The 27,121-nt window shown below is 38.4% G+C and overlaps 2 pseudogenes; one reads left to right on the forward strand and one right to left on the reverse strand.

The window, feature by feature from the left end:
* Nucleotides 1-5,573: 5,573 nt before the first annotated feature.
* Nucleotides 5,574-6,776, reverse strand: LOC100610306 (TAR DNA-binding protein 43-like; annotated as a pseudogene).
* Nucleotides 6,777-18,119: 11,343 nt separating this feature from the next.
* LOC101057672 (heterogeneous nuclear ribonucleoprotein Q-like) lies at nt 18,120-19,942 on the forward strand (annotated as a pseudogene).
* The last annotated feature ends 7,179 nt before the right edge of the window (nt 19,943-27,121 follow it).

Here is a 27,121-nt window from a genome sequence, read left to right on the forward strand (position 1 = left end):
TATTAAGTGTCTATGTATGTTTGGGTCCATTTTTGGGTTCTCTGTTTTGAGCAATAATCAGTTTATCCATCTTTGTATCAAATACTTTCTAGATTTCTGTAGCTTTAAAATCTTTATATTTGGTAAGGCAAGTTTCTCTACTTATATTTAAATATTTCTCGATTTTTTTGCCTTTTCTATGAAATTTAGAATCAGTGTATCAAGTATGACAAAAATTTATAGATTAATTTGACTTTAAAAAAATCTTATCCTCCTATTAATTTTGTATCTTATTTAAAAAATCCCATTTCCTAACTCTTACGGCTGCATAAAAATACAATTGATTTTATATATTGATTCTGTTTTTGGCAACCTTACTAAACTTTCTAATTATGATAAATTATATGCATATTCTTTTGGATTCTCTACCTCAGTAGTTGTACGGATTTTTAAAAGTCCACAAATTTTTTGATACTTCTCCATTCAAGAGGTGGAGCCTAATCACCCTCCCTTGAGTGTGGGTTAGATTTAGGAACACAGTTTTAACAAATAGAAAACGTGGAAATGATGGTGTGTCACTTCTGAGATTTGGTTGTAAAAGACACTGCAGCTTCCATTTGGCCCTCTGTCTCTGTCTCTTTGTCTAATGGCTCACTCAGAGGGGAGCCAGCTGCCATGTCATGAGGACACTCAGGCAGCCTTGTGGAAAGCCTCATGTGGCGAGGAACTGAGGCCACCTGCCAAAAGTGGGAGGAAGTGAGGTGTTCTCCCAACAGCCATGGGAGCAAGCCATCTTGAAAATGCATCCTCCCGTCCCAGTCAACCTTTCAGGAGACTGCGGCCTCAGCAGACATTTCGACTACAGTCTCCTGAGAGACCTGGAGCCTTTAAGCTGCTTCTAGATTCCTGACCCTCAGAAGCTATTTGAAGTAATAAAGATCTTTTTTTGAGCAGGAAAAAATTCAACATATATTTTATTCTAACTATATAAATATTATTCACAGCCAAGTCACATAGTGTACTAAGAAGAAACTTATTTTCCTATGTAACCTTTCGCTTTTCCTAGAGCTAATAATTGTTTCCTCTGTTTTCTGTTTTATTTGCTTGTTTCCTTTGAAGCTCTTAGCAATTCTTTCATCTTTAATGTCTCAATTACTCTCCATCCTCAGGCCAAGACTTAGATTTGCAAACACAGTAACAACTTTTAACTTCCTTTCAACTTTATAGGAAGCTCACTTTACACTCAGTGAGATATAATTCTTGAAAAAAATTATTGACCAAAGAAAGCCTATTTTTTCCTCGTTTGTTTGTTTTTCTCTCTCCTTCAATAGCTTTATTGGAATATTATTGACATAAAATTTTATGTACTTAAGCTGTACAATTCGATGTATTGATATATGCATACATCGTGAAATGATCCCCGCCTTCTAGCCAATTAGTCACCTCTACTGTTGCCATTTTTGTTTTGTGTATGTGTGTGTTAAGATTTACTTTAAAATCTATCAGTTTAGCAAATTTCAAGTATGCAGTACAGTATTACTACCTATTGTCACCATGATGTACATTAAATATCCAAAACTTACTCATCTTGCATAACTGAAGCTTTGTACACTTTGGGCAACATAACCCCATTTTGCCCTCCCCCAAGTCTCTGGCAACCGCCACCCTACTTTCAGCTTCTACGAGTTTATTTTAGATTCCAAATGTAAGTGAGGTCATATAGTATTTCTCTTTCTATATCTCACTTATTTCGCTTGGCATAATGTCCTTCAGTTCCATCTATGTTGTTGCAAATGGTAGGATTTCCTTCTTTTTTTCAGGTAGAATCACATTTCATTGTGTATATAAACCACATTTTCCTTATCCACTCATTTGTCAAAGAACATTTAGGTTGTTTCTATGTTATGGTTATTGTGACTAATGCTGCAATGAACTTTGGAGTGCAGATAGCTCTTTGACATGCTGATTTTATTTCCTTTAGATATATACCCAGAAGTGGGTTTGCTGGAACATATGGCAATTCTACTTTTAATTTTTTGAGGGATCTCCATACTGTTTTTCATAATGGCTGTACTAGTTTACATTCTCATCAACAGTGTACAAGGGTTCCTTTTTCTCCACATCCTTACTAACACTTGTTATCTTTTTGTTTTTTTTGAAAACATATTCTAAGAGGTGTTATACGATACCTCACTGTAGTTTTGATTTGCATTTCCATGATGATTAGAGATGTCCAGCACCTTTTCATATACCTGTTGGCTACTTGAATTTCTTTTTTTGAGAAACATCTATTTTGGTCCTTTGCCTGTTGTTTACTCAGGTTATTTGTATGTTTGCTATTGAGTTGTAGGCGCTCCTTATATATATTGGACATCAACCCCTTATCAGATATATAGTTTGTAAATATTTCCTCTAGTTCTGTAGGTTGCCTTTTCACTCTGTTGGTTGTTTCCTTTGCTGTGCAGAAGTTTTTTGGTTTGATGTTGTCCTTCTTGTCTAGTTTTGCTTTTGTTGCCTGTGCTTTAGGTGTCACATTTAAAAAATTATTATCAGGACTAATGTCAAAAAGGTTCTTCCTCCTTTTTTTTTTTTTTTTTTTTTTTTTGAGACAGAGTTTTGCTCTTGTTGCCCAGGCTGGAGTGCAATGGTGCGATCTCGGCTCACTGCAACCTCTGCCTCCTGAGTTCAAGTGATTCTCCTGCCTCAGCCTCCCAAGTAGCTGGGATTACAGGTGCCCACAACCACACCCGGATAATTTTTTTTTTTTTTTTGTATTTTTAGTAGAGACGGGGTTTCACCATGTCGGCCAGGCTGATCTCAAACTCCTGAGCTCAGGTGATCCTCCTGCCTTGGCCTCCCAAAGTGCTGGGATTACAGGCATAAGCCACCATACCTGGCCTTTTCCCCATTTTTTTAAAAAGGGTTTTATGGTATCAAGCTTTACACTTAAGTCTTTAATCCATTGATTTTATCTTTGTGTATAGTGTAAGATAAGGGTGCATTGTCATTCTTTTGCATGTTGATATCCAGTTTTCCCAACATTTTGGAAAAGACTATTATTTTCCCCATTGTGTGTTCTCGGAACCCTTGTTGAAGATCATTTGACCATAAATGTGTAGGTTTATTTCTGGGCTCTCTCTTCTGATTCATTAGTTGATATGTCTGCTTTATGCCAGTCCCATACTATTTCAATTACTATAGCTTTGTAATATAATTGATGTCAGGAAGTGTGATGCCTCCAGCTTTTTTCTTTCCCCTCAAGATTGCTTTGTGTGTTCGTCTGTTTTTGTTGCCATTAAGGAATGCCTGAGACTGGGTAATTTATAAAGAAAGAAGTTTAATTGGCTCACAGTTCTGCAGGCTGTAGAGGAAGCATAGCAGCATCTGCTCCTGGTGGAGGCCTCAGGAATCCTACAATCATGGTAGAAAGCAAAGGGGGAGCCAGGGTATCATATGGTGAGAGTGGGAGTAAGAGAGAAGGGAGCAGGGGGGCTGGAGGTGTCATACTCTTTTTTATTTTATATTTTTTTCAGCAATAATGTTGATTTACTATCACTTTATGCACCAGATCTGTGAAAACACACAACCTATGTTCTATGCTCTCCAGAAAAGGACAAGCATCATGAGGATCATATAAAACATGTACAATCAAAATACAATTTCATGATCGACTATACCATTGGAAACACATATGACATACCAGTTGGTGATATCACTGAGATCACTAGAGCCAGGTGAGATAATCTACATAAGTTTCTCCATAGAATTAAATTTTGAGGGCGATTTGCTGGGATTGAAGATAAACAGAAACTGAGGAAGAATTTCAGGCAATTACCTGGTCCAGCCCCCAGCAAGTGCAAATAAAGACCTGGCTCTCAAGGAAAATCAATACATCAGTTCCCTCTTAGATGTCAAAATCAGAATCTCCAAATGCACTGATTTAATAAAACAGGTTTTATCAACCTAATGATCAATATGTTCTCACGTATTCATAAAATCACCTTTAAGTCCTTTTTAACTTTTGTGGTACTCTGAAGATGTGAGAAGCTAATTAGTATCATTTTCATAAAATCTAATACATAAGATAGGAGGCTTATATAGTGAGTGACAGTCAGTGTTGTGTCACCTAATGGCCGAAAATAACCCAAATCATTGAACCGTTCATCACATATCCTGTTTTGATCCTGATAATCATTTTTAAAAATTGAAATCAGCTTTATTTAAGAATTTCCAGCATTGACAACTCTTATAAAAAGCATCCAAGCCCAGGGCACAGAACTGTAGCAAACAGCATTCTTACGGGTAGCTAACAGACATTAGAACTTCCACCCTTCTTTGAGACACCTGAACTCACTGTGAACTCTGCTTCCAAGTACTCCTTCAAAGCATACCAGAAGCTCAGTTTATATTCTCAACTCATCAGCTTCAGTTCACATTACCACACTTATGTATCAGTAACAGAAGAGAACACACAGCATACAGCATTCACAGCAGTTGACAAAAGGGTAGGAAAATACAAGTATCGTTTCACTTAACACATTCAACTAATGTAGGTTGCCTAAGAACAAAGCTCACTGAAAGTCTTCCAACACATGTGGATGTCCTTTGAATACGAAAGACATTCGTACATTGTTTATTATTGCTGTCTGTATACTCTGTCACCAAAATTACAGGATTGAGAGACACATCTCAACAAGTTAAAAAATATTCATGATGCACCATCAACTCTCTACCTGCACTCTCTCCTTCTCTCGCTCATACTAGCCTTCCATGCCTTGGCAGCACCACCAATTCCACACAAAGTTTCAAAAGTTCAGACAGCCTCTGGTTCCATATCACAGCCTTGTGTTCATGACGTTGATATAACTCCATGAAATAAAGAGTAGTGAATCAAAATGGGAACACCCACTGTCAAAGATGCAGCCTGTGAAGTGTGATGACGAATTCTTGAATGAGAAAGCATGTAGACAGAAGTATTTCTATGGCAGGATATTTACAGCGCTACTTTCAATGAAGTGCTTCTGTAAACATTTGAAATGAGATGCACTGCAGAGATTAAATGAAGGCTTCATATCATACTTTTCTATATCAGGTGGGTGGAGTGACAAGTGTTAAAAAACAAAACAAAAGAATCAAACACTGTGACACCATCATCTCCCAAAAGGAGATTTTATTAAGGAAAAAAAATCATATGGTGGGGTTCAAATGAAGACAAGGAGGAAAGAATGTAGTTCTAATCAATGTTTTCCATTTTGAGCACGCAAAGAGTTCACTTGAGAAGTCCAGGGATAAAATATTACAGATATCAATTGTAATGTGTTGATTTTCCAACAGACAAACAGCCATTTACTTTTAACCACTCAATATTTCAACTCTTTATTTATTCAACTCTTTGTGTAACTCAACTCTTAATGTATTCAACTCTTCATGTAACTCTACGTCACAAAACTTATACAATTCCTTTATCTCTTCCTCTTTTTCTAAAGAAAAATGTCAAAAATACTGCTGAATATACTCCACACTGAACACACCAATTTTGAAAAGTTTTGTATCTTACCATTTACATTCCGTACCAACAAACCATAACCCAATGTCTACATTTCCCAGCCAGAAGATTTAGAATCCATGCTTGAGCCAGAGCCTCCATTAAAATCATTGCCTGATGCTGATTCCCAACCAATTGCTGCACCAGAATTAGAACCACTGTAAGAGTTATTTCTAGAACCAAAGACCTGGTTTGGCTCCCTTTACATGTTGCCTTGACTTTGGTTATTACCTGATGGGCCTGACTGGTTCTGCTGGCTGGCTAACATGCTCATCCTACCCCAACTGCTCTGCAGCGCTGCCTGGGCTGCAGCCATCATGGCTGGATTAATGCTGAGCACATCAAAATTCATCTACCACCTATATTGGTACCTTGATTGTTTTCCAAGCCAGATCCACCCCTCTACTGTTACCAAATCCACTCAGATTCCCAAATCTTCCACTTCTTTCTATCTATTGCTATTGTGTGATTAGATTTGGCACTGGATATATGTATGCTGAGTCCTTTAATGATCAAGTCCTCTCCACAAAGAGATTGGGCAATCTGATCAACTGCAAATGTAACAAAGGCAAAATCCCTGAATGGCTCGGGGATGAAGACATCCACCACTTCTTTGTACTGACAGAAAAACTGCCATAGCTCATCTGCAGTCATGTCCTCTGTACAGCGCCCCACAAACACTTCTCTGCTTCTCAAAGGCTCATCTGGGCTTTGCTTAGAGTTGGGAAATTTACAGTCATACCATTATCCATCTATCATATGTCACTGTGACATTACTTTCACGTGTGTTTCATACTCCATAAAATGAACAAAGCCAAACCCCTTTGACCAGTTTTAATATCTATCTTGACTTGGACTTCTCCAAAGGTACTAAAATATTCTTTCAGATCCTGTTTCCATAGGAGGAAAAACAAACTGAGAGCAAAAACTCACTAATTACCAACGCTATTAAATAAGATATTTTCTGGACTGCTCTTCACTTTCACTGCCGTCTCACCCATTTTTCTTTTGTTATCTTTGGGACAGTTGACAACATATACCAGATTTCCACAGTCAGCATCAGGGCATGCAGAATTCCTTCTACCAGCTGGATACCTCTCATACATTGAGACTCTGGATTCTTGTAGTGAAGTCCACATGCCCCTGGAAACTGGGCTGTAACTGTGGACAGCAGCACCACCCCATTGTCTTCTGATGATATTTCAACGAGCTCCTTATTCTCAACTTCACTTACCCTAGTGTATTCAGACATCTTTTATTTCTCTACTTAGGCCACTGCTAGAAAGCCCAACAGGGACACTGAAGCAGTGACAGATCCAAGCACAGCTTAGTTTATTCTCCTTGATAATCATTTTTATTGTTCTTCCTGGGACTCATTCAAGACTTTCTAGAATTCATATTAACTCATGGCCAAACATGAAAATAAGTTGTAACAAGGGGGTACGTAATGTAGAACATTTGGAAGAGCTGTCTCTTGGTTCTTGCCAGCCACGTTCCTTTGGATGTTTAGCTTGTTAGCAGTGATCATCATGGCCAATTACTTGATCTGCATCATCATCCTACATAAGCAATTGTTATGTCTTCAGTGATGACCTGAGAGGAAAATACACTCCAATGGCATGGTAAATGCCCTTTCTGCAGGAGGGACAAGTAAGAAAGACTCAGGATGCTGCAATTCAGGAGGCTGAGCTCTAACCCTTAGCCCCTAAACCCACTGTCTATGAGAAGCCATGCTGAAATTTAGACAGCAGCACATCACAGACCTGCACAGGCATTGAGCTGGCAGGGCATTGCTCAATGATGGTAGGTGCAGTGTTTACAGAAATGTGTAATGTGAAGTGCTAGTGCACAAGAAGGGCCCTATGGTTAAATGTGTTTGAAAAATGCTGCATACTATATCCATTGGCCACACTTTTAAACAACCAGATCTTGCACAAACTCAGAGCACAAACTCACTAATTACTGTGAGGATGGCACCAAACCATTTATGAGGGATCAGTCGTCATGACACATCTCCCATCAGGCCCCACCTCCAGCACTGGGGATTACATTTCAACATAAGATTTGGAGGGAACAAATGTCCAAACCATGGCACTTTGGCTATTTGGGATCCATATAAATTTAAGGATTGTTTGTTTCTATTTCTGCCCTTGGGATTTTGATAGGGATTGCACTAAATCTGTAGATAGCTTAGGGTAATATGGACATTTTTAACAATATTAAGTCTTTTAATCAATGAACATGAGATATCTGTTTATTTGTGTCTTTTAAAACTTTGTCAAGGTTTTGTAATTTTCAGTATACAAGTCTTTTGCCTGCTTAAGTTAATTCTTAGATATTCCATTTTGTTGCTAATGTAAATGAGATTGTTTTCCTAATTTTCTTTTTAGATATTTCACTGTTGCTGTATGGAAATGCCACTAATTTTTGTATGTTGATTTTGTACCCCGCAACTTTACTGAATTTGCTTATTGGTTGTTCCAACAGCTTTTTTTTTTTTTTTTGGTGTAGAGTGTTTAGAGTTTTCTATGTATATGATCATGTCATCTTTAAACAGAGATAATTTTATTTCTTCTTTTCTGATTTGTATGCCTTTTTATTTTATTTTCTTGCCTGATTGCTCCAGCCAGGACTTCCAATACTATGTTGAATAGCAGTGGAAAGAGTGGGCATCCTTATCTTGCCCTGGATCTTAGAGGAAAAGCTTGTTTTCCCCAGTGATTATGACTTTAACTGTAGGTTTTTCATATATAGTTTTTATTGTGTTAAGGAAAGCTCCTTCTGTACCTATTTGGTTGAGAGTCTTTACCATGAAAAGATGTTGAATTTTGTCAAATGCGTTTTGTGCATCTATTAAGGTGATTATGAGGTTTTTGTCTTTCATTTTGTTAACATGGTGTGTCACACTGAATGATTTTCATGTTAAACCAGCTTTGCATCCCAGGAATAGATCCCACTTCATTGTAGTGTGTGATCCTTTTAATGTGCTGTTAAATTCAGTTTGCTAGCAGCTTATTAAATATTTTTACATGTATATTCACCAGGGATAGTGGCCTGCAGTTTTCTTTTCTTGTATTGTTGTTGTTGTTGCTGTTGTTTTTTTCTGGCTTTGGAATCAGGGTGATGTTGTTCTTATAAAATGAGTTTGGGAGTGTTCCATCTTGTATTTTTGGAATAGTTTAAGAATGGTTAGTATTAGCTATTTTTAAAATGTTTGATAGAACTCATTTATGAAACCATCTTGTCCTGGGCTTTTCTTTGTTGGAAAGTTTTTGATGACTGATTCAATCTCCTTGCTTGTTATTGGTCAATTTGTCTTTCTAGTTCTCAATTCAGTCTTGATAGCTTGTGTGCTTTTAAGAATTAATGCATTTCTTCTAGGTTATCCAATTTGTGGGTATATAATTGTTCACAGTAGTCTCTGTGATTCTTTTTGTTTTTGTGTCATCTATTGTAATGTCTCCTTTTTAAAAAACTTCTGATTGTATTTAAGTCTTCTCTTTCTGTTTTGTATTAGGCTAGCAAAGGGTTGGATAATTTCATCTTCTCAAATAAAACCAATTCTTAATTTTTTCCTATTTTTTGCTTATTTTTGCTTCAATCTTTATTATTTCCTTCCATCTGCTAACTTTGAGTTTAGTTTGTTTTTCTACTTTTAGTTCCTTGAGTTGTAAAGTTAAGTTGTTTAATTGAGATATTTCTTCTTTTTTAAGGTAGGCATTTAACACTATAAGATTTTGTCTTAATGCTGCCTTTGCTGCATACCATACACTTTGGTAAGATGTGCTTTGTCTTCATTTTTTTCACGGTAATTTTAAAATTTCTGTTTGCTTTATTCTTTTATTCAATGGTTGTTCAAGTGTGTGGGGTTTAGTTTTCATGTTTTTGTGTGAATTTTCTTGTTTTCTTGATATTATTGATTTCTAGTTTCATTCCACTGTGGTCTGCAAGATACTTGATATAATTAAAATCTTCTTAAATTTTTAAAGACTTGTTTTATGACACAACGTATGGCCTATTCTGGAGAATATTCTGTGTGCCCCTGAAAATAATATGCATTCTGCTGCTATTGGGTGGAAAATTCTGTCTATGTCTATTGTCCATTTGATTCATAGTGTTACTCAAGTCAGTGGTTTCCTTATTGTTTTTCAGCCTAGATGTTCTATCCATTATTGAAAGTGGAGTATTGAAGTCTTCAATTATTATTGTATTGTTGTCAATTTCTTCCTTCAGATATACCAATATTTGTTTTATATATTTAGTTGCTCTGATGTTAGGTGCATATATATTTACAATTATATCTTCCTCTTGAATTGACTTTTTTATCATTATATAATGATCTTTGCCAATTTTTGACTTAAAATCTTTTGTCTAAGTATAGCTCTCCCTGCTTTCTTTTGGTTGCCATTTGTATAGAATATCTTTTTCTATCCCTTTCAGGCTATGTGTGTCCTCACATTTAAAGTGAATCGTTTATAGACACTAAGTCACTGGATCATGTTTTTTAATCCACTCAGCAACTCTATGCCTTTACATTGGAGAATTTAATCCATTTACATTTAAAGTGATTGTTGATATGTAAGAACTTACAATTTTGTTAATTGCGGTCTGTTTTGCAGTTCTTTTGTACCTTTCTCTCTTTTGTTATCTCCTTTTGTTGTCTGATTTTTTTTTTTTTTTGTAGCAGTTTGGTTTGTTTCCTTTCTGTTTGTCTTTTTGTGTATCTATTATAGACTTTTCTTTTGTGGTTAACATGGGGCTTGTGTAATTCTTCTTGTAGTTATAAGCATCTATTTTAATTTGATAACAACTCAAGTTCAATTGCATACAAAAATTCTGCACTTTATCCCCTTCCACACATACACTTTGTGTTCTTGAAGTCAGAATTTTTATATTATGAGTCTGTTCACAATTTTTTAAAAAATGTGTTTTTTAATCAACACAAAATTGTACATATTTATGGAATACATAGTGATATTTTAATATATGCAGTGTATAGTGATCAAATCAGGGTAATTAGCATATTCGTCACCTCAAACATTTATCATTTGTGTTGAGAACATTCAAAATCCTCTCTTCTAGATATTTGAAAATGTATAATAAATTATTGTTAGCTGTAGTCACCCCACAGTGCTATAAAACACTGGAACTTGTTCCTGCTATCTAGCTGCAAATTTTGTATAATTTAATAGATCCCTACCTATTCCTCTCATTCATCTCAGCCCCTAGTAACTACTATTCTACTCTCCACTTCTATGAGATCAACATTTTTAGCTTCTAAATAACAGTGAGAACATACGTTACCAAATTTTTCTGTTTATAGTTGCTTTTTTTTTTTTTTGAGATGGAGTCTCACTTTGTCGCCCAGGCTGGAGTACAGTGGCGCGATCTCGGCTCACTGCAAGCTCCACCTCCAGGGTTCACGCCGTTCTCCTGCCTCAGCCTCCCAAGTTGCTGGGACTACAGGTGCCCGCCACCATGCCTGGCTAATTTTTTGTATTTTTAGTAGAGACGGGGTTTCACCGTGTTAGCCAGGATGGTCTCGATCTCCTGACCTCGTGATCCACCCGCCTTGGCCTCCCAAAGTGCTGGAATTACAGGCATGAGCCACCGCGTCTGGCCTATAGTTACTCTTAATACTTTTGTCTTTTAACTGTGACGTTAGGCTTATAGGTACTTTGCATACCACCATTACAATGTATATTATTCTGTATTTGACTTCATTTTTACTTTTACTGGTGTAATTTATACTTTTATATGATTTCACATTGTTGTTTAGTGTGTTTTCAATTCCATTTGAAGAACTCCCTTTGGCATTTCTTTTAAGGAAGGTCTAGTGGTAACAAACCATCCAGGTTTTTTTTGGTCCTGGAAAGACTTAATGTCTCCTACATTTTTAAAAGATAGCTTTGCAGAGTAAAATATTCTATGTTGGCAATTATTTTTCCTCTTTTTTTTTGGACAAAGAAGAGGAATATATATTATTATTTCTCGATTCCTCCTCACTTAAGGATTAGGTTGTTATTTGTAGTGTGTACATGGCTCCAGAATATTTTTCTTCTTACAGAATGTTCAACATTACAGCTTGCTCCCTCTGTAATTGGAATATATAATGTTACTGTCTTCTTGTCTGTAAGTTTTATGTTGAGAAATCTGCTAATCTTGGTATAGATCTTTTTGTATTAAACCTATTTGGAGTCCTATATACTTCTTGAGTCTGAATGTCTATTTCCTTTCCCAGATTTGTAAAGTTTTCTATTATTTCTTTAAATATACTTTCTTGCACTTTCTTTTTTGGTAACTCCTATAATATGTATATTGGTTCACTTCACAAGATGTATATTGTTTCCATAAATCTCATAGTCTTTTTCACTCTTTTCATTGTTTCAATATTTTCTCCCCTAATTGAATAATTTCAGATGATCTCTATTCCAGTTCATGGATTCCTTCATATGCTTGATCCAGTCTGCTACTGTAGCTCTCCATTGCATTTTTAGTTCAGCCATTGTATTCTTTAGCCTCTATCATTTCTAGTTTTAAAAAATGTTTTCTATTTCTTTGTTGAATTTCTCATTTTGTTATTGCCTTGTTTTCCTAATTATTTTTTGTCAAATTTGTTTATCTATGTTCTTTCGGGCTCACGGAGCTTCTTTAGAACAATTATTTTGAATTTTTTGTTGCACAATTCATGGATTTTCCTTTCTTTGGGGTCAGGCACTGGAAGTTAATATTTTTGTTGGTGTTGTTTTCCTGATTTTTCTTGTTTCTTTTATGCTTTCATTGGTATTTGTACATTTAAATAAATAATCACCTCTTCTAGACTTATAGACTGGCATTGGTAAGGAAAGGCTTGCACTTGCAGGGGAGAGGGAGCATGGGATTCCTGGAACTGGGCATGGGAAGGCATGCTGGAGTGTGCTATGGTACACCAGATCCAGTGGTGCATGGTGTTCCAATTTGGAGGTATGCAGAAGCTCTGTGTCCAAGGGAACTTGGTGGTTGGTGTCTCAGGTAGCAGGGGTCTGTGATATGGGAAACTTTGTAGTCCTTGGCATCAAAAGCTTCAAGGGAGTCAACAGTGATTGTAAAGGCTGTTGGAGTCCTCAGTAGTGCCTCTTGTTACAGTGGCAAGCATATGTAGGAGGGTCAGGGTAGGTGGTGGCATGGGCCAGTGTTGGTGGTTGTGTGCTGGTTTTGGGGTATGGGGCCAGTGGCATGTGTATGCTCAGCTGTGGAGGCTGGCTGCAACCACATATGTGGTGGTGGGGACTGGCAGTGGCGATTGAGGTTGGCTACATATGCACACAAGGTGGTTGCATTGAATCTCAGGACTGGGGTGACCATGGCCACACTGGCTGGAATGGCTCCAGTGGTGGGACGTAGGGAACTGCAGCTGAGGCAGCCATGGTCTTCAATGGCAAAAACTGCACTGCCCTCATCAGCAAAAGCTGTGGGATGTCTGTGGCTGCTATGATGGCTATTGGTTTCTTTGGCAGTATTGGGACAACAGGCCTCTGGGGACCGCCATGGCTTCCGTGTGTGGGTAATACTGATAGTACCACCCTTCTTTGTTTCTAGCCATCTCCAGATATCTTGGTACACTGATCTCAGAAATCTGAGTGGAGTGAAACCAAAGTAAGTTTTTTAGGAAGTACCTTGAAAGACTGGGGAAGCTGATTCCTTATCTTGCTTTTTTTTTTCTCATGAGAGAAATTCATGGGTTGAAGAGATCTCTTTTGCTACTTGGCTGTCCTTCCCTGGGGGATGGGCTGATGTAGGAAAAATGAAACTGTTCCTCTTACCTTTTTTGTGTGGTTACTCAATTTTTTTTTTTCTCCAGTGTGCTGCTGTAGCTTTTTAACTGCACTCTTGAACTCTCCCAGAGCTATTTTTTGTTCAGGGATACCTGCCTTAATTGTTATTTTTTGGGGATGTTGAAGGCTAGAATCTCCTACTCCACAATCTTACTGATGTCCTCCAAAGATTTGTTATTTTAAGCTGTTAAATTTTGGGGTAATTTGATACATAGGAATTGACAATACTATATGATTAAGTACTCTTGTCATACAGTCTGCTAATAAGGACAATTTTCTTTTCCTTCCTTCCTCCCTCCCTTCCCCTCCCTCTTCCTTCCTTTTTTCTTTCCTCCCTCTTTCCTCCCTTTCTTTCCTGTTTCCTCCCTCTCTCTTTCCTCCCTCTCTCTTTTTTTCTCTTTCCTTTCCTTTCTCCCTTTCTCCTTCCCTCCCTCCTCCTTTCCTCTTTCTTTCCTCCCTCTCTTTCCTCCTCTTTCTCTTTCTTTCCTTCCTTCCTCCCTTCCTCCCTCTTTCCCTCCCTCTTCCTTCCTTCCTCCCTCTTTCTTTCCTCCCTTTCTTTCCTCCCTCTCTTTCCTCCCTCTTTCTTTCCTGCCTCTCTTTCTTCCCTCCCTCTTTCTTTCCTCCGTTTCTCTTTTTTCTCTTTCCTTTCCTTTCTTTTCTCCTTCCTTCCTTCCTCCCTCCTTCTTTCCTCTCCTTTCTTTCTTTCATCCCTCTTTCTTTTGCTAAGGACCTCTGCATACAGTGTGCAGTTTGTTCAATACTTATACTTTTAATTTCTTTTTCTGTACAAGGTTGGACAGAAACTGTGATAGTAGCTCACTTGATTTGGTTTTGATTTTAGAGGAAATGTTTCCCAGCATATCACCTTTAAGTATAATGTTTGCTGCAGATTTTGGGGAGATTCTAATCAGTGGTTGGTTCCATTTAACTTCTTTTTATTTAAGAGCTTTTATTTATTTACTTTTTAAATCATAAATAGGTCTTATACTCAAAAAGGCATTCAACAAAACTCATTGTAATGATCATACGGGGTTCTGTTAATACCTGTTAATATAATGAGTTATAACCCACTCTATTTTAAAAGGTTAAACCATTCTTTCGTATATAGTTTGGTGATGATATATCTGTTGTGAATGAATTATATGTATTAATCTGAACCTTGTACTTAAGATTTTTGCACTGATGTTCATAAGGGAGGCACTCCTATAATTTTCCTTTCTTTTACTTTCCATGTCTGATTTTGGTTTCAAGTTTGTGATAATATTATAAAAATAATTAGGGATCATTTTCAGTTTTTCTATTTCCTGGATGAGTTGGTATAATGTAGAATTAAATATTCCTTAACTATTTGTACAACTTGCATCTAAAACCATCTGGACATGGTTTTTTTTTTTCCCCCATAAGTACATTAAAAAAAAAACAACTGCTGATTCGGTTTCTTTACTGGTCATAGGATTCTTCTTGTTTCTACATCTTGAGTCTGTTTTGGTAAGCTACATTTTTTCCTAGAAAATGTTTATTTTATCATAAGTTTTCAAATTTATTAGCATATAATTTTACATAATTTAGTGATTATTGTAATTTTTCTTTACCTACAGTTTGCCACCCTTTTCACTTTTGAATTATTTTACCTAATCTGCTTTTCTTGATAAACCATTCTTTCTATTATATGTTCATTAAAAATTTTCATTAGTTTCTTCTCTTTGCTTAATTATTTCCTTCTACTTTTATTTTATTATTTTTTAAACCTTTAAAGATGGGTGCCTAGCATCTTCATTTTTAACATTTTTCTTCTTTCTAAGTATATTAGTCCATTCTCACATTGCTACAAAGAAATACCTGAGACAAGGTAATTTATAAAGAAAAGAGGTTTAATTGGCTCATTTCTGCAGGCTGTACAGGAAGCATAGTGACATCTGCTTGCCTTCTGGAGAGGCCTCAGGAAACTTACAATCATGGCGGAAGGTGAACGGGGAGCAGACACGTCACATGGCCAGAGTGAAAGGAAGAGAGAGTGAAAGGGGAAGAGCTATACACTTTTAAATAATCATATCTCAAGAGCACTCAGTCACTATCACAAGAATAGCACCAAGAGGATGGTGCTAAACTATTCATGAGAAATCTACCCCCATGATTCAATCACCTCCCACCAGGCCCTCATTTCAACATTGGGGATTATAATTCAACATGAGATTTGGGTGGGGACACAGATCCAAACCATATCAGTAAGATAAGTAATAATAGCCAAGCAAATAATTCTCTTGTCTTAACAGATACATCCCACAAACTTTGGAATGTAGTATTCTCATTTCTCATTATTTTTTAATTGCAAGTATTTTAAGATTTTCAGTATAATTCCTTTTTAGACAATGGATTATTCAGAAATGTGTTTTTGAATTTGCAAAACATTTTAGTTTTCCTTTTCTCTACATTTCTACTTAATTGTATAATGGCTAGAGAATATTACCTATATGATATATGCGAAACTTAATGGAACTTGCTTTAGGTCCTGGGACGTGGCCAATTTATGTAAATGTTCCACATGTACTTGAGATAAATCTGTATTTAACAGGATTCTATATATGTCTATTAGACCAAGCTTGTTAATTGAATATACTCTATATACTTTTTTTTTTCCTGCATAGTTTACTGATTACTGACAGAGTGTATTTAAATCTTCATTTCTCTTTGTTTTTATTCCATGCTTTTGGCTTTATATATTCTAGTGCTCTGTTTTTCAGGTGCATATAAGTTTAGATTTACATCACTTTCTGATTAGGTAAATGATTTATCATTATTTCTTATCTTTGATAACTCATAATTTGAAAACTTATACTAAATAGAATTAAAACCGAAAACTATATGATCATCTCAATAGATACAGAACAAGCATTAGATAAAATCCAACATCCCTTTATGATAAAAATCCTTAACAAACTAGGAATTGAAGTAACATACCTCAGAATAATAAGAGCCATCTGTGACAAGCCCACAGCCAATATTATACTGAACAGGCAAAAGCTGGAAGCATTTCCCCTAAGAACAGAAACAAGATAAGGATGTCCATTCTCACTGCTTCTATTCAGCACAGTACTGGAAGTCCTAACCAGAGCGACCAGATAAGAGATAGAAATAAAAGGCATCCAAATAGGAGAAGCAGAAGTCAAATTATGTCTCTTACCTGATGATATAATTCTATACCTAGAATACTCTAAAGATTCTGCCAAAAGACTCCTAGACCTGATAAACAACTTCAGGAAAGTATCAGGATACAAAATCAACATACAAAAATCAGTAGCATTTCTATACACCAATAATGCTCACGCTAAGAACCAAATCAAGAGCTCAGTCCCATTTAGGATAACCACTAAAAGAATAAAATTTCTAGGAATGCATCTAGCCAAGGAGGTAAAAATTTCTACAAGCAGAACTATAAAACATTGCTGAAGGAAATCACAGATGATAGAAACAAATGGAAAAACATTTCATGCTTATGGATTGGAAGATTGACATTGTTAAAATGGCCATATTGCCTAAAGCAATTCTACATATTTAATGCTATTTTAATGAAATTACCAATATTATTTTTCACAGAATTTGGAAAAACTATTCTAAAATTCATATGGAACCAAAAAAGAGCCCAAATAGCCAAAGAAATCCTTAGCAAAAAGAATAAAGCTGGAAGCATCACCTCAGCTGACTTCAAACTATACTACAAGGCTACAGTAACCAAAACAGAATGGTACTGGTACAAAACAGACACATAGACCAATGGAACAGAAGAGAGAACCCAGAAATAAAGCTACAGACCTACAACCAACTGACCTTTGACAAAGTTGACAAAATTAAAAAATAGGGAAAAGAGGACTCCCTATTCAATAAATGGTGCTGAGATAGCTGGCTGGCCATATGCAGAAGAATGAAACTGGATCCCTACCTCTTACCAGATATAAAAATGAACTCAAGATGGATTAAAGACTTACATGTAAGACTTAAAACTATAAAAATCCTAGACGAAAGCCTACGAAATACTCTTCTAGACATTGGCCTAGGCAAAGAATTTATGACCAAGTCTTCACGAGCAATCACAACAAAAACAAAAATTGATCCCTCCGCAGCCGCTGCCGGAGCGGAAGGGCGGGGTCTTGTGCCTCCCCCACCCCCAACCCAATGGGTGAGGAGCGAGGAAGGCAGCGCGGCGTGGGGGCGGAGCCCGCGGGTGCGCATCCTGAGGCCTAGGCTACGTCGTCACGTCAGCGTCAGCGCGGGAGAGAGAGAGAGGAGCTGACTCAGCAGGGACTGGGGTACTGGGTCGAGAGTGCGAGCAAGCGAGCCAGAAGGGGAAAGGCGGCTGCTCCTGCCTGAGCTACCGCAGAGCGGAGTGGGAGCAGTGGGGTAAAGGGGGGGGGGCGGGAATAAGAAAGGCCGAGAGAAGGCAGAGGGTGGTGGTGGTGGTGGGGGTGGTGGGGGTGGTGGTAGGGGGAGAGGGAGAGGGAGGAGCTGGAGGAGGTTAGAAGGAGGAGCTGGAGGAGGTTAGGGGCTGAGGGAGTGAGTGAGTGAAGCGGACGCGAGGGAGGGGAGGGAAGGGAAAGGAAAGGGGGGGGGATCACGCAGGGGCGCGCGCAAGCACCGGGAGCGCGCTCGGAGACGAGTGGAACTGGATCGGGTTTGCTGTCAGCAGCGTGAGCTTCGGCCGCCATTTTACAACAGCTCCGCTCGTGCCAGACACAGGGAGCAGCGAGCACGCCTTTCTTGCAACCTGGTACCATCGGACAGGATTCCTCCCCCTCAGTCCAACGGGGAGATCTTTGGAAACATGGCTACAGAACATGTTAATGGAAATGATACTGAAGAGCTCATGGATACTACTTTTGCAGTTATCCATTCAGAAAATTTTCAGACATTGCTTGATGCTGGTTTATCACAGAAAGTTGCTGAAAAACTAGATGAAATTTACGTTGCAGGGCTAGTTGCACATAGTCATTTAGATGAAAGAGCTATTGAAGCTTTAAAAGAATTCAATGAAGACGGTGCATTGGCAGTTCTTCAACAGTTAAAGACAGTGATCTCTCTCGTGTTCAGAACAAAAGTGCCTTTTTATGTGGAGTCATGAAACCTTACAGGCAGAGAGAAAAACAAGGGACCAAAGTAGCAGATTCTAGTAAAGGACCAGATGAGGCAAAAATTAAGGCACTCTTGGAAAGAGCAGGCTACACACTTGATGTGACCACTGGACCGAGGAAATATGGAGGACCACCTCCAGATTCCGTTTATTCAGGTCAGCAGCCTTCTGTTGGCACTGAGATATTTGTGGGAAAGATCCCAAGAGATCTATTTGAGGATGAACTTGTTCCATTATTTGAGAAAGCTGGTCCTATATGGGATCTTCGTCTAATGATGGATCCACTCACTGGTCTCAATAGAGGTTATGTGTTTGTCACTTTTTGTACAAAAGAAGCAGCTCGGGAGGCTGTTAAAACTGTATAATAATCATGAAATTCGTTCTGGAAAACACAATGGTGTCTGCATCTCAGTTGCCAACAATAGGCTTTTTGTGGGCTCTATTCCTAAGAGTTAAAACCAAGGAACAGATTCTTGAAGAATTTAGCAAAAGTAACAGAGGGTCTTACAGACGTCATTTTATACCACCAACCGGATGACAAGAAAAAAAACAGACTTTTGCTTTCTTAAATATGAAGATCACAAAACAGCTGCCCAGGCAAGGCGTAGGTTAATGAGTGGTAAAGTCAAGGTCTGGGGGAATGTTGGAACTGTTGAATGGGCTGATCCTATGGAAGATCCTGATCCTGAGGTTATGGCAAAGGTAAAAGTGCTGTTTGTACGCAACCTTGCCAATACTGTAACGGAAGAGATTTTAGAAAAGGCATTTAGTCAGTTTGGGAAACTGGAATGAGTGAAGAAGTTAAAAGATTATCCATTCATTCATTTTGATGAGTGAGATGGTGCTGTCAAGGCTATGGAAGAAATGAATGGTAAAGACTTGGAGGGAGAAAATATTGAAATTGTTTTTGCCAAGCCACCAAATCAGAAAAGGAAAGAAAAAAGCTCAGAGGCAAGCAGCAAAAAATCAAATGTATGACAATTACTACTATTATGGTCCACCTTATATGCCCCCTCCAACAAGAGATGGAGGGCGTGGAGGTAGAGGTGGTTATGGATATCCTCCAGATTATTATGGATATGAAGATTATTATGATTATTATGGCTATGATTACCATAACTATCGTGGTGGATATGAAGATCCATACTATGGTTATGAAGATTTTCAAGTTGGAGCTAGAGAAGGGGTGGTAGAGGAGCAAGGGGTGCTGCTCCATCCAGAGGTCGTGGGGCTGCTCCTCCCCGTGGTAGAGCCGGTTATTCACAGAGAGGAGGTCCTGGATCAGCAAGAGGCGTTCGAGGTGCGAGAGGAGGTGCCCAACAACAAAGAGGCCGCGGGCAGGGAAAAGGGGTCGAGGCCGGTCCTGACCTGTTACAGTGAAGACTGACTTGCTATGTGGGATTACACCAGAAGCTTGCAATGGAGTAATGGTAAGGAAATCAAGCAACCTTAAATATCTCGGCTGTATAGGAGCATATTCTATTGCAGAAGACCTTCCTGTGAAGATCATGGAATCAAATACGGGACATTGAACTAATACTTGGATTTTGATATGAATTTCTTTAACAATTTTCTCTGCAGTGCAAGTTATTAAACTAAAGCTACTCTATTTTCAAAATGTGTTCCAACAGAAATCCTTCATAACTCCTAGCATGGTACCTTAATAAAGAATAAAGTTCTTTAAAAAAAAATTGGTAAGTGGGACCAAATTAAGAGCTTCTGCACAGCAGAAGAAATTATCAACAGAATAAGCAGAAAACCTGCAGAATGGCAGAAAAATTTGCAAACTATGCATCTGACAAAAGACTATTACCCAGAATTTATAAGTAACTTAAATAAAGCGACAAGAAAAAAAAAACTGCATTAGAAAGTAGGCAAAAGACATGAAGAGACACTTCTCAAAAGAAGATATATAAGCCAATTAACATAAAAATTCAACCTCACTAATCATCAGAGAAATGCAAATCAAAACCACAATGAGATAACCATCTCACACTAGTTAGAATGGCTGTTATTAAAAAGTCACAAAATAACAGATGTTGGTGAGGTTGCAGAGAAAAAGGACCACTCATACACTGTTGGTGGGATTGTAAATTAGTTCAGCCTCTGTGGAAAGCAGTTTGGGGATTTCTCAAAGAGCTAAAAATAGAATTACAATTTGACCCAGCAAACCCATTACTTGGGTATATACTCAAAGGAAAATATATTATTCTACCAAAAAGTCACTTGAACTTGCATGTTTATTGCAGCACTATTCACCATAGCAAAGACATGGAATTAACCTAAGTGCCCATCAATGATAGATTGGAAAAACAAAATGTAGTACATATATACCATATAATACTATGTAGCCATTAAAAAAAAACCTAAATCACGTCTTTCGCAGCAACATGGATGCAGCTGGAAGCCATTGTGCTGTACAAATACAGAAACGGAGAGCCAAATAATATATGTTCTCACTTATAAGTGGGAGCTAAACATTGGATACTCATGAACATAAAAATGGGAATAATAGACACTTGTGACTTTAAAAGGAGAGGAAGAGAAGAGGGAGGCAGGGTTTGAAAAGCTACTTATTGTTTACTATGTTCATTGTCTGGATGATGGGTTTGACTGAAGCCCAAACTTCAGCATCATGCGATATATCCATATAACAAACCTGCACTTATACCCCCTGAATTTAAAAAAAAAAAAGTGCCTTTAAAAAAAGCAAAGCTGGTGCCATCTGATGTTAATATTGTTATACCAGCTTTCTTTTGATTCATAGTTACTTGGAATGAGCTGTTTATGTCACTGAACTCAATATTTGTTTCCTTTTATCTGACATATATCTTTGGTTAACAGCAGATAGGTGGATCTGACCTAAGAAGTCTTCTCTTTAAACTGGCTAATTTAGTCCAATAACATAATTATGGCAACTGATATACTTAATTTATTTCAAGTATATTTTGTATGTCTCTAATTTTGTATTTTAAATTTGAACTCAATTTTCTATGTTGCTTTGTTTTTGCTTTCTTGCCCTCTATTTGATTAGTAAGCTTTGTTACGTTTTCTGTCTACCCTTCGAAAGTTTTATACTTTTTCTTTAATGGTTATTATTCAAATACTAATATGCATGTCTAAAGTTAATATTTCTATCCTCCTCCATGGAATTCAAGATCTTAGAACACTTTAATCATACGACCATTGTAAATTTTATTGTTTTCCAGTACTTTATTCTAATCCTTAGTTTAAGCACTATTATGGTTATTTTATGTACTTCTTATTTGTAGAGGTTATATATTTACAGTTTGTTTGCTCACCATTCATTCCTACATCATGGACTTCTATTTATGGATCATTTTCCTTTTTTCCTGGAGTACATTCCTTTAGTAAATGCATATAAGCTGTAATTTATGTCAGTTTTGGTTTTCTGAAGAGTCTTAATTTTACCCTCAGTTTTGATTATTTAGCCATGTATAGGACAGGTTGACAATTTTTTTCTCTTAGTATTTGATGATATTACACTAATGTCTTCTAATCTGCATAGTTGTTGTTGAGATGTCAATTTGTGTTAAACTGTTGTGCCTACGTAGATAACTAAAAAAAAGAAAAAGAATCTGACTCTTTAATTCCTCAGTGTTCTCAGAACACCAGGAAGTGTGCCATTTGCCAAATGAAGATGGAGGAGGAAGAGCTGTAGTTTGAACAAAAAAGAAAATATAAGAAATAGTCATCTGGCCAAGTGAGCCTGTGAATGAGTAAGAGAATTGTATGATCCCTGGCACACGAATGATCCACTTAAAAAGAGATCAGTCAGGCCAGGCGCGGAGGCTCGTGCCTGTAATCCCAGCACTTTGGGAGGGTGAGGCAGGTGGATCATCTGGGATCAGGAGTTCAAGACCATCCTGGCCAACATGGTGAAACCCCATCTCTACTAAAAATACAAAAATTAGCCAGCCGTGGTGACACTTGCCTGTAATCCCAGCTACTCAGGTGGCTGAGGCAGGAGAATCGCTTGCACCTGGGAGGTGGAGGTTGTAGTGAGCCAAGATTGCACCACTGCACTCCAGCCTGGAAGAAGACGGAACGAGACTCTGTCTCAAAAAAAAAAAAAAAAAAAAAAAATCAGCATGGTTGCGTATTTTTTGCTCTCCATGTTGAGCAGCCCAAGTATAGGTTTACAGAAAGTAAAAAATTAGATTTAACAAGGGATGAGGTTCTGCTGTTCTGTGAAAGGGCTGTACAGTCAAAGTGATCTACAAATGCTGAAGGCGCCAAGAAACCATAGAACAAGGCAGACAAGTCCAGTTTATCAGTAAAAGTTGATTTATTGGGGGAACTCACAGACAGAAGCATGGTCTTGGGCCACTGCAACACAGGTAGATCTCCACATCTGTTACTCCCAGACCTAAGACTTATGTACTATGAGAAAAAGGTGTACATGCTCTAGCAAGGCAATTAAAGGCAACCCCTAGAACAGACAAGAATACTGTGTGCGTCATAGTCTATAATTTGTGTGCTAGCATCAAGATGACATGTTCTTATACTAAGGACAGTAAATAAAGTGGGAATCAGGAGACATTCACAGGACTGGGGCTAATCAGAAGTCAACGTGGTGGATTAGCACCCGTGATGGAACCAATTTTGTCTCCACATCTGCTAAATAAATTTATTAATAAGAAAAGGAAGGGGAGCAAGTGGAACAAAGGACTTGAGGGTGGAAGGTGGTGAAAAAGAGAAGAAAAAAGTGCAAAGGTGGTGAAAATGTTGGAAAATCAACAGGTTCAAGGTCTCAGCAGGTTTCATGGATTGTTCTAGTTGGGGATACTACAGAGGTGAGCTGGAAAGATAGGAGATGGTGGATGAAAGTGGGACGCTTAAAAGTGAGGTTAATTGAAAACTAGATGTTTTTCTATCTCTATGCTAATACAGATGTTTTAAATTATTCCAGTTGTTTAATAACTCTTAGAAACTTTAATGATAAGTCCCTTTCTTTTTCTTCAAATTGTCTAGGCTACTCTTGTCTTTTGATCCTCCTGAAGAAATTTTACATTCATCTTGCCAAATACCTTGAAAAACACTGTTAGAAGAGCTTACAGAGGGCTGGCATGCACATGGCAACTTTGTGCAGGCTGTAAGAGGCTTCTGGCCACTTGCTGGTCAGCCAGATATCCAACTTTGGTCACAAGTGATGCCACAGTGTCTCAAGGAGATGTACTATCACAAATACTGGGTTTGTGCTCTGCACTAACATATGATACAAATATTGATGAAAATAATACTGTTGCCTTCCTGAACGGGAAATTAATTTTATCACTGGATACAGACACTTATGAAGAAAGTGGACTTCAAGGTTGTCCATTTAAAGAAGAGCTGACACCAATGTTTACAGTTGTTGACAAGCTTGTAGGACTCATACAGGACTGTTCACAAGGCCAACCAGAGAGAGGCCCTGCAGAAGACCCTGGGCCAGAACTGGGAGGAACATGTCTCTTTAGTGACTTGGATGGAAGCCAGAATTATGTATATATAGAGAGAGAGTGAGAGGGAGGGAGGGAAGGGGGGAGAGAGAGAGAGAGAGTGTGTGTGTGTGTGTGTGTGTGTGAGAGAGAGAGAGAGAGAGAGTGGTTCTGAGAGAGGCCAACATAGAAATGGCCCTGTATGTCAGGTAGCATGGGCCCTTTGTTTTGAGAGGCCCCAGCTAAATTGGGGCTCCAGTATCAGAGTGGCAAGCAGCCACTGGGCATGGGTGTCCACACGTGCTTTGCGTCAGATATTTCTTTTACCTGGTGGATGGCGTAATTCCTAGTTGTCTGGACTGTGACCAGGGCGTCCTTCACGTGGGAAACTTGTTTATACTGACTGATGCCTATAGCTTTTGCTGACCTGTGTCCAGTTTATGCCTACCTAACCATTGCTCTGGCCTGGGAGCCTGCCCTTATATTCTCCTCGGTATCCCAGGGAAAACCAGGCCTGAGTAGCCCCTAGTTCTTCAGAGGGAAGGTACAAATTCAATATAACATCACAATAGGAAATAAATTGAAAGATTTACAAGCCCTGAGCAGGGAGGGCACCTTGGGAAGCCCTTTATCATCAGGTCATATGAGGCTGGAATGAAGAGTCAGGCAGAGAGAGAGAGACAGACAGACACACACACACACAGACAGACACACACACCAAGGGGCTACATGGAGCCTCAGCTTCCTAGAGACCCCTTACTGGACTCCTGGACTTGGCCTCACTGGATGGCCAAGAAGCTGCTGGCTGTACCGGCCACCCAACTTTTTTGCATTCACTGCCTGGCCACTGGCAACTCTACTCCCCGGTCTCCTGGTTGAGGAGCTTTGAGGAGTTCCATGGAAAGCATCACATTGGGCATCAAGCTGTGACACCAGCAGTGGAGCCTGGTCACGGAGAGTGTGGTTCCCTTGGACAGTGACCATTCCACCTGCACGGTGGAGAACAAGTTTTATAGCATCCAGCAGATGTACATGCTGTACCTGATGGAGACTGCCAGCCATCCAGAGGGTGGTGCTGGACAGTGAGGTAGAGTTTCATTTCAAGGTGTACTGAGACTTAGCATGTAGAGATGAAAGGCAGCAAGGTGGGCTCTGAAGGCACACACTACCTCACAGTGCTCAAGTAGCATGTGGCAAACTTGTGGGGTTTGGGGCAACTCCAGGAGGAAGGCATTATTTCTTGTTCTGATAAGTGGTGGTCAGGTCCAGTTTGCACGCATGAAAGTTCAGTCTTTGGGATGTGCAGTTCCATGGGTCTGAACCAATGTGCTGTAGCTTCTGTCCACTACTTCAGCACCTCAGATAGCAGCTTCTTCATCCTCAAGGTCACCAGTGTGTCTCCTTTGTTGTCAAACTCTCTCCACTCTGTCAGCCCCTGGAAACCACTGATGTTTTCTTAGTCCCTATGGTTTGGCCTTTTTCAGGATGGCCTATGAATTGGAACCATGCAGTGGGTAGTTTTTGGGTCTGGCTTCTTTCACTTAGCAAAATGCAGCTAAGCTTCATTTATATTACTGCAGGTTCAATGGTGTCTTCCCTTTTATCACTGAGTTGTTTATGGGTGTACCACCATTTCTTTATTCATTCCCTTGTTGAAGATCATCGTGGTTGCTTCCAAAGTTTAGTGATTATGAATAAAGCAGTGAATGTGGCCTGAAAAAAAAAAAAAGGAAGAAAAACACTGTTAGCATTTTGTTTGGGATTATATACTAATTTGGAGGAGAACTAACTTCTTTTTGATATTGTCTTCCCATCCAAGGTAATCCGTTTAATTTAGGTCACTGTCTCCAGCTTTTGATTACATTTGTTAGTTTTCCTCATTAAGGACTTTCGTGTCTTTCATTCAACTTTTTTATTTCTAAATATTTAGACGTTTTTTGTTGCTACTGTGCTTTGTATTTTTTCCCTGATTAAATGTTCTAAGGATTTTTTTTTCTGATGTTTAAAGGGACTTTTAATTTCTGCATATTTACCTTTGTCCAGCAACTTTGCTGAACTTAAAAGCTTTTAATAGTTTGGATATTTTCGTGTGTTTTATGTTTAGGCAATCATGTGATATGATTTTACTTCTTATATCTTTTATTTCTTTTGTCATCTTAATTTATTATACAACTCAGAAATCTAGACCAATGTTGAATTGAAGCAATGATAGCAGAAATCCTTTCTTTTCCCCCTGTTAAAGTAATGCATCAATCTATTCCAATTAAGAATGATTTCTTTTAAAATTTTATTATTATTATACTTTAAGTTTTGGGGTACATGTGCACAACGTGCAGGTTTGTTACATATGTATACATGTGCCATGTTGGTGTACTGCACCCATTAACTCGTCATTTAGCATTAGGTATATCTCCCAATGCTATCCCTCCCCCCTCCCCCCACCCCACAACAGTCCCCAGTGTGTGATGTTCCCCTTCCTGTGTCCATGTGTTCTCATTGTTCAATTCCCACCTATGAGTGAGAACATGTGGTGTTTGGTTTTTTGTCCTTGCAATAGTTTGCTGAGAATGATGGTTTCCAGTTTCATCCATGTCCCTACAAAGGACATGAACTCATCATTTTTTATGGCTGCATAGTATTCCATGGTGTATATGTGCCACATTTTCTTAATCCAGTCTATCATTGTTGGACATTTGGGTTGGTTCCAAGTCTTTGCTATTGTGAATAATGCCGCAATAAACATACGTGTGCATGTGTCTTTATAGCAGCATGATTTATAATCCTTTGGGTATATACCCAGTAATGGGATGGCTGGGTCAAATGGTATTTCTAGTTCTAGATCCCTGAGGAATCGCCACACTGACTTCCACAATGGTTGAACTAGTTTACAGTCTCACCAACAGTGTAAAAGTGTTCCTATTTCTCCACATCCTCTCCAGCACCTGTTGTTTCCTGACTTTTTAATGATTGCCGTTCTAACTGGTGTGAGATGGTATCTCATTGTGGTTTTGATTTGCATTTCTCTGATGGTCAGTGATCATGAGCATTTTTTCATGTGTTTTTTGGCTGCATAAATGCCGAATCGGAGAAAATTTTTGCAACCTACTCATCTGACAAAGGGCTAATATCCAGAATCTACAATGAATTCAAACAAATTTACAAGAAAAAAACAAACAACCCCATCAAAAAGTGGGCAAAGGATATGAACAGACACTTCTCA

The sequence above is a fragment of the Pan troglodytes genome, chromosome 21 (assembly GCF_028858775.2).
Source record: "Pan troglodytes isolate AG18354 chromosome 21, NHGRI_mPanTro3-v2.0_pri, whole genome shotgun sequence".
NCBI lineage: Eukaryota > Metazoa > Chordata > Mammalia > Primates > Hominidae > Pan > Pan troglodytes.